The 12853-nt window shown below is 42.7% G+C and overlaps 1 long non-coding RNA gene across 1 annotated transcript; it reads left to right on the top strand.

Annotated features, from left to right (window-relative positions):
* The first annotated feature begins 1111 nt into the window (after positions 1 to 1111).
* Positions 1112 to 8000, top strand: LOC135273126 (uncharacterized). Its single transcript, XR_010340977.1, has 4 exons — positions 1112 to 1169; positions 1970 to 2029; positions 3179 to 3214; positions 7955 to 8000. It is a non-coding gene; the product is annotated as an uncharacterized LOC135273126 (long non-coding RNA).
* The last annotated feature ends 4853 nt before the right edge of the window (positions 8001 to 12853 follow it).

The raw sequence follows: 12853 nt of genomic DNA, 5'->3' as shown, positions 1-12853 counted from the left end.
AATCTAAAACCCAATTGGCTAAAACAACTTAAAACTTTTTTTAAACAGGTAAAAGCAATGGAGAGCTGGGACATGCTTGTGAGCATGTCCGGCACAGATATCTTGGTTAAAGTACAAGGACATAGAATATACTACGTGCCTGTAAGCATGGAATGTCTAACAGCTACATAGGATAGGGCTTAACAAAGTTATTAGCACACTTATTCTTTTTTTTTTTTTTTTTGAGACGGAGTTTCGCTCTTGTTACCCAGGCTGGAGTGCAATGGTGCGATCTCGGCTCACCGCAACCTCCGCCTCCTGGGTTCAGGCAATTCTCCTGCCTCAGCCTCCTGAGTAGCTGGGATTACAGGCATGCACCACCATGCCCAGCTAATTTTTTGTATTTTTAGTAGAGACGGGGTTTCACCATGTTGACCAGGATGGTCTTGATCTCTTGACCCCGTGATCCACCTGCCTCGGCCTCCCAAAGTGCTGAGATTACAGGCGTGAGCCACCGCACCCGGCTAGCACACTTATTCTTTAACAAGGAAGGAAACTTTAAAAAGGAACTTTTCTACTTCCCACAAGGATGAAGGAATGACTCAAATATGGAAGATAGAGGGCTGAGGCAGGAGAATCGCTTGAACCTGGGAGGCACAATTTGTAGTGAGCCGAGATGATGTCATTGCATTCCAGCCTAGTCGGACTGGAGTGAAATTCAGTCTCAAAAAAAAAAAAAAGGAAGATAGCCAGAGAGGGAGAGAAACTGCAAGGATAAGAAGGAACTTTTAGGTAAGAAGGAAAGCCAGGATAAAAGGGGAGCTGGGACCAGATCGTGAGAGGAGAGAAAATAGTCTAATGGAAGAAAGGCAATACATGAGCTGGGGTCAACCCTTCCAGGGAGCAGCAAGAGCTCTCACCAATGTGGTCATAACGTTTGGAATGAGGGTGTGAGTGACTGCAAATTCCCATCCCCCTTCTCATCGCAGCCTGATAGTAACATGCATTCTATGCCTAGCCTGGCTTTCTTATTCTCCCTCATCTCATTGTTTCAGAGGCCAAATCCGAAGTTCTTTCCAGGGAGTGGCTCTGTTCACATCATTCTCCAGCCAAAGTTAGAACAGCATAAGAGGAGAGAGACACATTCAGCAGCCAAAGGACTCGGCAGAAAGAGCAGAACACCATAGACAGTGAGTTGTTGGTACCTAAAACTCTAAATAGATGGAGGGAATGTGTGTATGTCTGTGTGTGTGTGTGTGAAAGGGCTGGAGAGGGGCAATGGAGAATGTCACTGAACTTAGACTTGAGCAGACTTCCAAATAACCATGCAATTCAAATGAAGGAGATGCCAAGATGAGCAGATGATATGAAAAAGACAATCATGGGCTGGGCACAGTGGCTCACACCTGTAATCCAAGCACTTTGGGAGGCTGAGGAGGGTGGATCACGAGGTCAAGAGATCGAGACCATCCTGGTCAACATGGTGAAACCCTGCTACTAAAAATACAAAAAATTAGCTGGGCATGGTGGTATGTGCCTGTAATCCCAGCTACTCAGGAGGCTGAGGCAGGAGAATTGCCTGAACCCAGGAGGCGGAGGCTGCAGTGAGCCGAGATCACACCATTGCACTCCAGCCTGGGTAACAAGAGCAAAACTCCATCTCAAAAAAAAAAAAAAAAGAAAGAAAAAAAGAAAAAGGCAATCATATGAGAAAGGAAGATTTGACATGGTGCGAAAGAGGCCAAAGTGTAGGGCCAAGTACGGACTGTGTAGAATGTAAAATTTCTTCTCACTTGGTAGAAGAGAATAATAAGAGCAAGAATAATGGTAAGTGACCAAAGAACAGATTTGAGGGAGAAATGAATGTTGGGTGAAAGGCAAGAAAAGAGAGAAAAGGTTTGAGTCATAAGGGAAAATGAAGAAAGTTCCTGGGAAGACAAAGACAGGGACCAGAGCATCACATTCTCTGCTATGCCCACCACCCCTATAGATATGCTGCTCTTGGGACCCAGGATGTTGCTGTTTCTTGCTGCATTCATCATCCCCTCTGGTGAGTCCTTTCTTCTTTGCTCCCTAAACCTTCAGCTCCCCAGTTATACATGTGTGTGGCTGGAGGTGGGATGGAATGAGGTTGAAGAGGAATAGTGGTGGAGATGCTTGGTATGGAGCTCTGGAATTCCTATAAGAGAGAAGAAAATAACAGATTTTGTGTTAAGGAAAAATGGGCAGGAATGTGACAAGACTTCGGACTAGGGGAAAGGCCTCGTGAGAGTTATGAAACTAAGGTTCAACTAAGACACACACAAATGCATGTTAACCACCCAAAGAGGGTCACATATGTAAGTAAATGAGCAAACAAATTGCAAAGCAAAAAAGAGGCTGATACACAAATGCAAACACAAACACAGAGGGACTACCTAGTAAGAAACTAGGCCTGGGCTGGGCATGTGGCCCACGCCTACACTCCTAGCACTTTGGGAAACTGAGGCAGGAGGATCACTGAGACCAGCCTGGGCAACATAGTGCGACCTCATCTTTGTTAAAAAAAAAAAAGAAGCTGGCCTCAATTGAAAATTTGAAGAACAGTGGGAATATATCCTCTAGCACCAGCATACATGCAGGTATATACACGTGCATGCAAAAAATACATGCCATACTGACCACCAGAGAAAAGTCATCTTCACAGATTTTCCAGAATCTGGCTAGAAGATTGGCCACAGAAAGTGAGCTTTAGGCTTTAAAGATGTCCTACTCTATGTTTTTCTTTTCCTTCCGATGCAGATTGAGAAAAATAGTTCTTCTGCCTCATTCACTAGCATAGCTAGCGGGAAAGCCGTGGGGCGAGAAGGCAGGAAACACAAAAGGGCTGCTGGGCCTCTCAGTGGAGCTGGACTCCATTTCTGGACAGGAATGTGGGTAAGAGGGGAGCAGGGTTTTGTTCTCAGGAACTTGTCTTTTTTTTTTTTTTAACCAACCAAATGCACAGCAGTGAAGGAGCTTGTCTTTCTGAACTGTTTCTACTCCTGTTGGTTTTGTTCATAGCACTAATGGTCTGAGTAATTTTATATTGAGCTGTATAGGAATAAGTTACAAAGATAAAGTTTAACCATCTCCATCATTTTCTGATTTGTCTAATGAAAGGGTTATGAGGTATAGAGCTGCAGTCAGTCACATCTCTTTTCTCTTTCATTTGCTACAGATTGGATACTCCTGGGGGTCAACAGCCAACGAGGAGGTAGGTAAACCCTATGAACTCTTGGATAGGGGTTCTGTTGGGGTTCTTATTAGGAAAATGTAGATGAACAGGGTTAAAGAATCCTTCCTGCTTATCTATTGCTGCCAAAAAAAAATCTTTCCTACAACACAGAGATGCATTGCCAAAGTGTGAGAAATAGGATCAACTTCATGAGTTTCCACAATCCTGCTATCTCATTCATAAAAGCTTCTTGCGTGTGTGGTTTTAGACTACTAAAACACCTTCCCAAGATCTCCTCTATGCCCATTTCTGTTTTCACTCTTCTCTATGCATCTCCTGTCTTACTCAGAAAATGCCAGTAGTCCTTACAAAAAGCATTCCTTACTCCATGTAACTGTGGAAAAATTAAAGACAGGGTAAAAAGTCTTCTCATGCCCATAATTCTAGCACTTTGGGACCCTGAGGCAGCAGGGCCAGGAGTTTGAGACCAACCTGGGCAACATAGGGAGATCTCATCTCTTAAAAAAAAAAAAAATTAGTCTGGTGTGGTGGCACATGCCTGTGGTTCTAGCTACTCAGGAGGCTGAGGCATGAGAATCGCTTGAACCTAGGAGGCTGGGGCTGCTGTGAGCCATGATCGTGCCATTGCATTCCAGCCTGGGCAACAGAGTGGGACTGACTCAAAAGAAAAAACACTCAAAAAAATTAGAAGAAGGAAGTCATGTCAGTACTAAGTGAAATTGTAGCACAACCAGGTAAAATCCAAAAGGTATTTTTTTGATTTTTCTGCTTTTTAGGTTGTTTTTTTTTTTTTCTCACACCATTCTCCATAACAATAATCCTAAAAGTGTGACTCCTAAAGGACCATTTCCTTTAGCTTGATGAAGAAAACTCCATTCTGCCTCAAGACATTCAACATAATTATAATTTATCTCTTTATTTCTCTGATCCCAGGAGAGTTAGATGACAGACCATTACAGTATGCAACCTATTAATGCGGTCATAAAATCAATTTAGGGGTCACAGCTGGTATTAGTTTTTAAAATGAATTAAGAAAGACAAAAACAAATATACCAGGATGTATTGCATGTGCTTTGCAAGAGTAAAGTATTATTTCATAAAACTTTAATGAACTTCTCTGAGTTTTCCATATATGTATACCAGGGTATAGTACAATATAATTTTCTTGCAGTGGGTCCTGGTACAGAAAATAAAAATATAAAAATATTTTTTTCTGTTGGTAAAAATATCTGAATCCCAGAGTTTCTGAATCTAGATCAGATTTCAGCACCAGAAAAACTGAAAATCGGAATCCATTTTTCTGGGCTGGTTAGAAACCAGTCTTGTGTTATGACTTTAGATGCTTTTCTAGTAGAAATATCATAAAGTATGATGAATTGTCTTGCCTGGTGTGGTGGCTCACATCTGTAATACCAATCACTTTGGGAGGTTGAGGTGGGAGGATCATTTAAGGCCATGAGTTCGAGATCAGCCTGGGCAACATAGGGATACCCTCTCTCTCTCTCTCTCTCTCTTTTTTTTCTTGAGATGGAGTTTTGCCCAGGCTGGAGTGCAATGGCTTGATCTTGGCTCCCTGTAACCTCTGCCTCCTAGGTTCAAGCGATTTTCCTGCCTCAGCCTCCCAAATAGCTTGCATTACAGGCATGTGCCACTACGCCCGTCTAATTTTTTGTATTTAGTAGAGATGGGGTTTCACCATGTCAATCAGGCTGGTCACAAACTCCTGACCCCAGGTGATCCACCCACCTCCACCTCCTAAAGTGTTGGGATTACAGGCCTATGCCAATGTGTCCAGCCTGAGACCTTGTCTTTTTTTTTTTTAAAGCCAGGTGTGGTGGTTTGCCAGTTGTCCTAGCTACTCAGAAGTCTGAGGTGGAAGTATTGCTTGAGCTGGGAGTTCGAGGCTGAAGATAAGCTATGATGGCACCACTGTACTGCAGGCTGGGCAACAGAGTGAGACTCTATCTCAAAAAAGAAGAGGAAAAGAAAATATGTTAATATTTCTCTTAAGAGAACTTCATGAATACTAGATAAAGCATTTGTATGGTGATAGCTCTTGGAAAAGTTGGTTAAACTGAGGTGTATGCAGAAAAGCAGTACTCTGCCCTGAAATCCCAGAGACAGCTAGGATGCATTCTTTTTTTTTTTTTTTTTTTTTTTTTTTTTTGAGACAGAGTTTCACTTTTGTTACCCAGGCTGGAGTGCAATGGCATGATCTCAGCTCACCGCAATCTCCCCCTCCTGGGTTCAATTGATTCTCCTGCCTCAGCCTCCTGAGTAACTGGGACTATAGGCACACATCACCAATGCCAAGCTAATTTTTTGTATTTTTAGTAGAGATGGGGTTTCACCATGTTGTCCAGGCTGGTCTTGAACTCTTGACCTCAAGTGATTTGCATGCTTTGGCCTCCCAAAATGCTGGAATTACAGTCATGAGCCACCAAAGACTGGTCAAATCTGATGAATTTCTATCTGGAATTTAGAAAAAAAGGATGAAGTAAGCAAGAGAAACTCCTACAAAATGCTTTATGTATATTTTACTTTTTTTACAATTATCTGTAACAATGACATGCTGTACAAAAATGTATGTTCTCATCAGATGTACACCTGATACTTATTAATATAATCTGAAGTTGAAAAAAGAAGTCAGGCCGGGCATGGTGGCCCATGTCTGTAATCCCAGCACTTTGGGAGGCCAAGGTGATCGGATTACCTGAGGTCAGGAGTTCAAGATCAGCCTGACCAACATGGTAAAACCCCATCTCTACTAAAAATACAAAAACTAATTGGGCACAGTGGTGCACACCTGTACTCCCAGCTACTCAGGAGGGGCAGGAGAATTGCTTGAACCCAGGAGGCAGAGGTTGCAGTGAGCCGAGATCATGCCACCACCGTACTCCAGCCTGGGTGACAAGGCGAGAGTCAGCCTCAAAAAACAAGTTAAAGGAAACTATGTGAATTTGCTGACCCCTAGTGGATAGAATGGATTATGAATATAAACTATTTACATTGAAGGGTAATAGCCGATGGAATGTTTGCTTAATATTTATTTATTCTTTTATTATTCTATTTTATTTTATTCTATTTTATTTCATTTTATTTTTGAGACGGGGTTTCACTCTTGTTGCCCAAGCTGGAGTGCAATGGTGCAATCTTAGCTCACTGCAACCTCTGCCTCCCAGGTTCAAGTGATTCTCCTGTCTCAGCCTCCTGAGTAGCTGGGATTACAGGTGCATACCACCACACCTGGCTAATTTTTGTATTTTTAGTAGAGACAGGGTTTCACCATGTTGATCAGACTGGTCTTGAACTCCTGATCTCAGATAATCTGCCCACCTGGGCCTCCCAGAGTGCTAGAATTACAGGCACGAGCCACTGCACTGGGCCTGTTTGCTAAATATTTAAATATTATTTGCTAAGAGAGTAGATTTCAGGTGCTCTTTTTTTTTTTTTTTTGAGAAGGAGTTTCGCTCTTGTTACCCAGGCTGGAGTGCAATGGCACGATCTCGGCTCACCGCAACCTCCACCTCCTGGGTTCAGGCAGTTCTCCTGCCTCAGCCTCCTGAGTAGCTGGGATTACATGCATGCGCCACCATGTCCAGCTAATTATTTGTATTTTCAGTAGAGACAGGGTTTCACCATGTTGACCAGGATGGTCTCTATCACTTGACCTCATGATCCACCAGCCTTGGCCTCCCAAAGTGCTGCGATTACAGGCATGAGCCACCGCGCCCAGCCCAGGTGCTCTTATTATACACATACAAAAAAGAAGACTGGTGAGGATATGGATATGTTAATTTGCTTGACTGCAGTAACCATTTCACTTTATACACGTCTATCAAAATGTCATAGTGGATACCTTAATATAATTTATACATAAATTATATAATATAATTTATACATAAATTAAAAAATACAAGTAAATGTTAATGCTTTTTTGTTATTTTGCTTTTTAAAGTAGACACCATTGGTTTTAGGAAGTGCTGTTATTTGCAGTTTCAGAAATAGTTTTCTCAGTTTATCCTAATATAATAGATTCCACCTTATGACCTGGACCATTTTTATTTCTTTTCCTCCTGCCTTTACTTTCCAATGATCAAATGCAAACCATTCTCTACTTACACTGGCATTTTCCCTCTCCATTTTCACCTCACTTCTCAAAGAGCATCAGAAAACCATCAACATGGCCGGGCACGGTGACTCACGCCTGTAATCCCAGCACTTTGGGAAACCAAGGTGGCTGGATCACTTGAGGTCAGGAGTTTAAGACCAGCCTGGTCAACATGGTGAAACCCTGTATCTACTAAAAATACAAAAATTAGCCAGGTGTGGTAGCGTGCACCTGTAATCCCAGCTACTCGGGAAGCTGAGTCACAAGAATTGCTTGAACCTGCATGGAGGTTGCAGTGAGCCAGACTGGCCACTGTACTTCAGCCTGGGTGACAGAGTGAGGCTCTTAAAAAAAAAATTAATACTACCTTTTATGAATACTCAAAAGCATATCAGCAAATTTATACCCAATGATATCAGAATTATGAATGTCAACATTCATAATGTCTTTGGTATAGCCAATTTCATTTTAAATAAGTATTGCAAAGAAGTCATCAATGGATTGCGATTGTAGTAAGCAATCAAGGAAAAACAATTGTGGGATACTCAACTCAGCTGGGCACTATGCTACACAATTTAACTTATCGGAAGTGCAAGGGTGGCGGGGGACAGAGATTCTCAGAAAATGCTTTCTAATTTTCTTTTCAGACGATGTGACTCCAGTGACTCCAGAAACGTTCACAGAAGATCCTAGCAAGCTACACTTTTTTAAAAAATTGCTGTTTTATTGGGATAGATGGATTGAGGGTCATTTCTATATAAAGAAAAATAAAGACTTTAAACGGGTTGGTGAATACTTTGAGCTCATGCAGAGCTCTGATGTCACCTTAGATGCCAGCATCTCTGTACCCATGCCCAATCTTTTTTTTCTTTTTATTTTTTGAGATAGAGTCTCACTCTGTCACCCAGGCTGGAGTGCAGTGGTGCCATCTTGGCTCACTACATCCTCCACTTCTGGGGTTCAAGCAATTCTTCTGCCTCAGTCTCCCAAATAGCTGGGACTACAGGCACATGCCACCATGCCTGGCTAATGTTTTTGGTATACTTAGTAGGGACAGGGTGTCACTGTGTTAGCCAGGATGGTCTCAATCTCCTGACCTTGTGATCTGCCTGCCTCAGCCTCCCAAAGTGCTGGGATTACAGGTGTGAGCCACAGTGCCCAGCCACACATGCCCAATCTTATTCTCTCTTCTATTTCTTTCTGTGATAGTCCCTCATCTGCCTAAGTCCACATGCTTTCACTTCAGCCTTTCCTGCATCTTTTGAGATTATCATCCCTTTATCCTGCTTTCCTTAGCTACTTTTCCTAAGTGAAATTGTTTTCATTCCTTGTCATGTGTCTTTGCAGATCTGGTGAATGATCCCGCTACAGATGAAACAGGTGAGATTTTTTTTTTTTTGAGACGGAGTTTCACTCTTGTTACCCAAGCTGGAGTGCAATGGTGCAATCTTGGCTCACTGCAACCTCCGTCTCTTGGGTTCAGGCAATTCTCCTGCCTCAGCCTCCTGAGTAGCTGGGATTACAGGCACGCGCCACCATGCCCAGCTAATTTTTTGTATTCTTAGTAGAGACGGGCTTTCACCATGTTGACCAGAATGGTTTCGATCTCTTGACCTCATGATCCACCCACCTCGGCCTCCCAAAGTGCTGGGATTACAGGCATGAGCCACCGCACCCAGCGAAACAGGTGAGATTTACTGTAGTTTTTTTAAAAAATGGCATAGTTCTTGTTAATATTCACAATATTTATCCCAGCTCTTGAATTTATTCTGCACTTTTATCTTCGTTGTTATTGTTGTTGTTGTTTGTTTTTGAGAAGGAGTCTCACTCTGTTGTCCAGACTGGAGTGCAGTGGTGCAATTTCAGCTCATGACAACCTCCACTTCCTGGGTTCAAGGGTTCAAGTACTTCTCCTTCCTTGGCCTTCTGAGTAGCTGGGATTACAGGCATCCACCACCATGCCCGACTAAGTTTTGTATTTTTAGTAGACACAGGGTTTCACCATGTTAGCCTAGCTAGTCTTGAACACTTGGCCTCGGCCCCCCAAAGCACTGGGATTACAGGTGCGCCACCGTGCCTGGCTAATTTTTTGTATTTTTAGTAGAGATGGGGTTTCACCATGTTAGCCAGACTGATCTCAAACTCCTGACCTTGTGATCTGCCCATCTCAGCTTCCCAAAGTGCTGAGATTACAGGCATGAGCCACCGCACCCGGCCTAGGACTAATATTCTTTAAAAAATTTCATAATTATGTCAATTAATTGTATCCCCTTATACACAAAACACAAACCCAGCCATAGCCTTGCCCTTGCCATAGTATCTGCATTCTTCCTTTTCTTACTCTGCCTTATGTTTGCAATTCGAAGCTCTCCTCACACCTGCTGTTTTGTGTCTTTTCATTTCTGGCTGATATTGCACCTTCCACAGATGACTTGGGTGAGTTCAGATCTGGGACCATCAGGGCTGTTCTAGGCTTTCTCCAGAGCCCATTCTGGATAATGCGCAGCTGCCAAAGGATCCTAAATAGACAGGATGACAGTTTATGTGGCACATTTTTCCAGTAGTTCAATTCAAATTGATGACATTGTTGAACACCCAACAAGCAGGAACTGTGCTAATCTTTCTCTCAAGTTTCAAGACTTGATAGGTAAAGGCAAGATAAAAGTATAAACACCTGTTCTGGAAGATAAGGGTTAGAAGTAACCCCTGCTTTGACCAAATTTTTTTTTTTTTTTTGAGACGGAGTCTTGCTCTTGTTCCCCAGACTGGAGTGCAATGGCCCTATCTCGGCTCACCACAACCTCTGCCTCCTGGGTTCAAGTAATTCTCCTGCCTCAGCCTCCTAAGTAGCTGGGATTACAGGCACCCACCACCATGCCTGGCTAGTTTTTAAATTTTCAATAGAGATGGAGTTTTGCCATGTTGGTCAGGCTGGTCTTGAACTCCTGACCTCAGATGATCCACCTGCCTCGGCTTCCCAAAGTGCTGGGATTACAGGCATAAGCCAGTGGGCCCAGCCTCAACTGAATTTTGAAAGAAGAATTGGAGAAAGCCTGGAGGTCAAGGAGGGGATGGACATTCCAGCCAGAGGGAACAGCATGTTTAGAGATCTGAAAGTGGCTGGGTACAGTGGCTTATGCCTGTCATCCCAGTACTTTGGGAGGCCAAGGCAGGCAGATCACCTGAGGTCGGGATTTCAAGACCAGCCTGACCAACATGGAGAAACTCCCATCTCTACTAAAAAAAAAATACAAAATTAGCTGGGCATGGTGGCACATGCCTGTAATATCAGCTACTCAGGAGGCTGAGGGAGGAGAGTTGCTTGAATCCAGGAGGCAGAGGTTGCAGTGAGCCAAGATCACGCCATTGCACTCCAGCCTGGGTAACAAGAGCAAAACTCTGTCTCAAAATAAAATAAAGCTTTAAAAGCAAAGGGAGTTTGGCCCATGAGGGAAACTGAGGTTTTGGAATTTTTTTTGGACGGCTAGAGAAAAAACTATACGAGCCAAGTGGTAGGAAGTAAGAAAAGGAGAGAGAAGCTACATTTTTGTTTGTTTGTTTGTTTTGAGACAGAGTACTCTATTGTTCATGCTGGAGTGCAATGGCATGATCCCAGCTCACTGCAACCTCAGCCTCACAGGTAGCTGGGATTATAGGCATGCACCACCATGCTCAGCTATTTTTCTGTATTTTAGTAAAGACAGGGTTTCTATTAAAATACAAGTTTCTACTAAAACTTGAGAACTGACCTCAAGTTATCTGCCACCTTGGACTCCCAAAGTGCCGAGATTATAGGTAGCTAGATTTTTTTTTAACAAATCGTTATCAAAAACCTGCTACTGGGTGCCAAGGATATACAAGTGAACAAAACTGATTTTCTTCTACTAGACATCTTTTGTGTAATATACAAGATAGACAACTTTATTCAGTTTCAAAAAATTCTATAATTAGGGTAAGCAAAAGAAGCTATGGAAAACACCAAAAGAGTTTTTGGCTAGGTTCAGTGCTGGGGGTGAGAAAAGGCTTTTTCTGGAGGGCACATTTGACTAAGCTGCTTCCCGAAAGAGAAGTAGAAGTGAACCAAGTGGATAGAAGAGGGAAGAGCTTTTAGGTAAGGAAGACAATATAAATTAAAAAGTGTAGGGTAGACATGAAAACCAGCCAGAGAGACATTTATGCAAAGTAAGATTATAATTAGATTTGTGTATTGGAAAGATCATGCTCCACCTCCACAACCACTACTGTACTCCCAGGGCAGTGTGGAGAACTTTATTTGACAATGATAGCCCAGAAGAGGGAAAACCAGCAAGGCTACTGCTGCAGTGTTGCCAATAAAAGATTCTGGCACATGAATTAATTAGCAAGGTGTGGCAGCACACACCTGTAATCCCAGCTACTGAGGAGGCCGAGGCAGGAGAATTGCTTGAACCTGGGAGATGGAAGGTACAGTGAGCCGAGATCATGCCAATGTACTCCAGCCTGCAAGACAGAGCAAGACTCCATCTATAAATAAATAAATAAATAAATAAATAAATAAATAAATAAATAAATAAATAAAATCTGGCCTGAATCAAGATAGAGATAGTAAGAACCAAATGTGAGCTATAAGGGAGAGTGGATTGCTGAGATGACTAGACGTAGCTACTGGGTGGATGTTCGTCTCATTCACTGAAGAATGGAATTGGTGAAGGGAAAGATAATTAAGTCAGTTTGAGATACATTGAATATGAAGGATCTTTGAAAAATTCAAGAACTCTTCCATAAAATGGCAGTTGGATTTGTAGGTCTGGAGCTTAGGAGAGAGATGGGATTGAAAATATAGGTTTGGTAATTATCAGCATATTGACTTGGCTTAAAACCATGAGATAGATGAGATATCATAACATACTTCCTAGTATTGTATTCGCAACACTTCCAGCGACATTTTCCCTGGTAACGCCCCTGACTAGTCGATTCATCTAACTCCTTGACTTGTTCTTCATTCTGTGAACAAGGCCCATGTTAAATTTGCTCCTAGGTTAGGATGACCATCAACATTCTTTTTTTTTTTTTGACATAAACTCTACCTCTGTCGCCTAGGCTGGAATGCAGTGGCATAGTCTTGGCTCACTGCAGCCTCCGCCTCCTGGGTTCAAGCAATTCTCCTGCCTCAGCCTCCTAAGTAGCTGGGATTATAGGAGCACATCACCACACCCAACTAATTTTTGTATTTAAAAAAAATTTTATTTGTTTTTATTTATTTTTTTTGAGATGGAGTCATACTCTGTCACCCAGGCTGGAGTGCAATGGTGTGGTCTCGGCTCACTGCAACCTCTGCCGCTCAGATTCAAGTGATTCTCCTGCCTCAACCTCCCAGGTAGCTGGGACTACAGGTGCATGCCACCACACCCAGCTAATTTTTGCATTTTTAGTAGAGACAAAGTTTCACTATGTTGGCCAGGTTGGTCTTGAACTTCTGACATCATGATCCACCTGCCTTGGCCTCCCAAAGTGCTGGGATAACAGGTGTGAACCATCACGCCCAGCCAGTTTTTGTATTTTTAGTA

The sequence above is a fragment of the Aotus nancymaae genome, unplaced genomic scaffold (genome assembly GCF_030222135.1).
Source record: "Aotus nancymaae isolate 86718 unplaced genomic scaffold, 86718_ANA_hifiasm-v0.15.2.pri h1tg000267l, whole genome shotgun sequence".
Classification (NCBI taxonomy): domain Eukaryota; kingdom Metazoa; phylum Chordata; class Mammalia; order Primates; family Aotidae; genus Aotus; species Aotus nancymaae.
Note: the sequence above shows the minus strand (reverse complement) of the source record. Positions and strands in the feature narration are given on the sequence as shown.